Source organism: Cebus imitator, unplaced genomic scaffold (assembly GCF_001604975.1).
Source record: "Cebus imitator isolate Cc_AM_T3 unplaced genomic scaffold, Cebus_imitator-1.0 Scaffold592, whole genome shotgun sequence".
Taxonomy (NCBI): domain Eukaryota; kingdom Metazoa; phylum Chordata; class Mammalia; order Primates; family Cebidae; genus Cebus; species Cebus imitator.
The window spans coordinates 294,623-298,089 of NW_016107907.1; the positions used below are offsets into that span (position 1 = coordinate 294,623).

Consider the following 3,467-nt stretch of genomic DNA (forward strand, 5'->3'; position numbering starts at 1 on the left):
GGCTTTCTGGCAAAAACCAGAAAGCCTGCTAGACAAATTCTAAAAGAGCTGTAACACTCTGTATTCTTTACATGATTCCCCAGTGTTAATATTTTACCCTCTTAGCCTTTTTTTTTTTTTAAGACAGGGTTTCACCATGTTGGCCAGGGTGATCTTGAAATCCTGACCTCAGGCAATCTACCCACCTTGGCCTCCCAAAGTGCTGGGATTACAGGCGTGAGCCACCGTGCCCAGCCAGCTGTCCTCTTTTATAACATTATGCAGTTATCAGAATCAGGGAATTAACATTGATATGTTATTAACCAAAAGATTTTATTCAAATTTCCCAATCATGCCCTTTTCCTTTTTTATATGAAAAGAAAATTTTGGAATTGTCATGTGTCTTTAGTCTCCTTTATAAACAATTTTTCCTTTCATGATTTTAACATTTTTGAAGATTATAGGCCAGTTATACAACAGGGCCAGTTTTTACCAGGACCCTCAATTTGGGTTTAACTGACTGTCTTAGTTTGGATTCTGTTGCTATAACAGAATGCGAGAAACTGGGTAATTTATAAGAAAAGGAAATTTATTTCTCATAGTTCTGGAGGCTGGGAAGTCCAATAGTAAGGTGTTGACATCTGGTGAGAGCCTTCTTGCTGCATCATCCTATAGTGGAAGGCATAAAGGCAAGAGAGCAAGAGTAGAGTAGAGAGGGCCAAACTCACTTTTTATCAGCAACTAATTTCTGTGATAATAGCATTAATTCATTCATGATGGTAGAGCCCTGATGGCCAAATTCCTTCTTTTTTTTTTTTTGAGATGGAGTCTTACTCTGTCGCCTAGGCTGGAGTGCTGTGGTGCAATCTCGGTTTACTGCAATCTCTGCCTTCTGGGTTCAAGTGATTCTTCTGCCTCAGCCTCCCAAGTAGCTGGGACTACAGGTGTCTGCCACCACACCCAGCTAATTTTTGTATAGAGATGGGGTTTCACTGTGTTGGCCAGGCTGGTCTGAAACTCCTGACCTTGTGATCTGCCCTCCTTGGCCTCCCAAAGTGCTGGGATTACAGGCACAAGCCACCGCGCCAGATGCCAAATTCCTTCTTAATGATCCCACCTGTTAATACCATCACAATGACAGTTAAATTTCAACATAAATTTTGGAGGGGACATTCAAACCATAGAACTGATGTTTCAAAACTGACATGTTTTTTCTTAGTGTTTCATATCAGGAGACATATGATGTTGATTTGGCTCATTACATGAGTTTACTTTGATCACTTGGTTAAGGTGTGTCTGTCACATTTTTCCACAATCAAGATAGATTTTCCTCTTTGTGTTTACATAATATTTTTGAGGGTACTTTGAAACTATTTAAAATTCTGTTACCTCTTAAACTCTTACCCACTAATTTTAGATTTCATTGATGAATACACATTAATTAGTATGATGATGATGGCCAGTGGTAATTTTCTAATTCCATTGTTTTTTCTAGATTTATCAGTTGCAATACTGCTGTAACGAATGGCTTCTCCTTTTCACATATTTATTTATTTTTGTCTTTTTATCAGTAGGAACTTATGGGTTCTTATTTAGTCAGTTATAAAATTTTAATACTTAAATGGTCATCTGTTTGGCCAGTAGCAGCCTTTTCTGAGGGCTCCTGTGAACTTTTGACATGTCCTCATCATTTCTTGATTATTGTTTTACTTTCTGGAATAGCAAGATATTCTAGGCCAGGGCTTGGCAAACTTTTTCTGTAAGTGGCCAGATAGTTAATATTTTCGACTTTATAGACCATACAGCCCCTCTTGCAACTGTTTAACTCTGCCCTTGCAGCACGAAAGCAGCCATAGATAATATGTAAACTAATGAGCTTGGCTGTGTTTCAGGAAAAGTTTATTTACATAAACAAATGGATGGACCGTAGTTTGCCAACCCCTCTTCTAGGCCCATGTTTGTACGTTTCTTCCTCAGTCTCAGAACTGGCCATTTTTCCATTGGCTGCTTCAGTGATGAATGGTGTTTAGAAACTGAGATCTAGGCACTAGATATGCTCATGGTTACTGGAATGTCATTGATTCTAGGCCCTTTCAGTAGACAAAGCTAGGGAATATAAGAATATATTTTTACATGCTACGTGCATTTGTGTTTGTATATAGGTGCATCTGTACTTCTCTGTATTATAAACTACTGTGTTATACTGATTTCTCTAATTCCATTTCAATTCTAGCCTGCCCACTTTTCCATATTTGTAATTTTTTTCTCCAACATTGACAAATTTGGCTCCTTATCCACAAATATGTACTTATTTGTTCAATTTAGGATATATAGAAAGCAACTTTAGAATTGCTAACTTATACCTCTATAAAAAACCTATTAACCAAAGTTTAATCTTTATTTATGCTTCTTTTTTGTTTTTAGCCACAGGGTTTGGTTAAATACTGTACCCCAAGGTTACTTGGGTTAGTGTGCCATCTCTGTTGCCCCCATTTCTTGCTGCCCTCTAATATATTGTGATTTATTTGTTTATTTCAGGTGAAGATTTATTTATTTGTAATCAAGCAAAAAATTACATATTTTTATGTTGTGCAACATGATGTTTTGTTATATGTACACATTGTGGAATGACTAGATCAAGCTACTTAACATATCCATTACCTCACATACTTATCATTTTTTTGTGATGAGGACACTTAAAATACATTCTCATAGCAATTTTGAAGTATACCTGGCCTCTAGATATCCACAGTGGTTTGGTTCCAGGACCCCTACAGCTACCAAAATCTGTGGATGCTCAGGTCCCTTATATAAAATGGTAAGGCATTTGCATATAACCTATGTTCATCTTTCTATAGACTTTAAATCCTCTCCAGATTACTTATAATACATAATACAATTTAAATGGTATGAAAATAGTTGTTTTACTGTATTTTAAAATTTGGATTCTTTTTAAAATTGTTGTATTTTTATTTTTATTGTTTTTTTCCCCAAATATTTTAAATCTGAATTCATAGATATAGAACTCATGGATACAGAGGGATGACTGTATACAATCATATATTGTTATTAACTATAGTTACTTTGATGTACAATAGATCTCTTGAACCTACTCCTCCAGTCTTCTTGAAATCATGTATCTTTTGGTACAGACATCTTTCCTCTCTCCTCAACCCCCCGTCTCTGATAACCACCATTTTATTCTTTGTTCCTATAAATTCAACTTTTTTACACGGCACATTTAAATGAGATCATGTGATATTTGTCTTTCTATGCCTGGCTTATTTCACTTAGCCTAATGTCCTCTAGGTTGATCCAGTTTGTTGGAAATGACAGGATTTCTCTCCCTCCCTTCTTCCCTTCTTCCCTCATTTCCTCCCTCCCTCCCTCCCTTGCTCCTTCTTTCCTTCTCTCCCTCCTTCCCTCCCTCTCTGCTTCCTTCCTCCCCTTCCCCTCCCCTTCCCCTCCCCTTCCCCTCCCCTTCCCCT

At 37.2% G+C, this 3,467-nt stretch overlaps 1 protein-coding gene and 1 non-coding gene across 2 annotated transcripts in view; one reads left to right on the forward strand and one right to left on the reverse strand.

The window, feature by feature from the left end:
• On the reverse strand, window positions 1-59 carry LOC119469195. Its single transcript, XR_005198011.1, has one exon. It is a non-coding gene; the product is annotated as a U7 small nuclear RNA (small nuclear RNA).
• DIS3L2 (DIS3 like 3'-5' exoribonuclease 2) overlaps window positions 1-3,467 on the forward strand; it is a 386,191-nt gene that overhangs the window by 34,443 nt on the left and 348,281 nt on the right. The gene's annotated exons all lie outside the window — the stretch shown is intronic.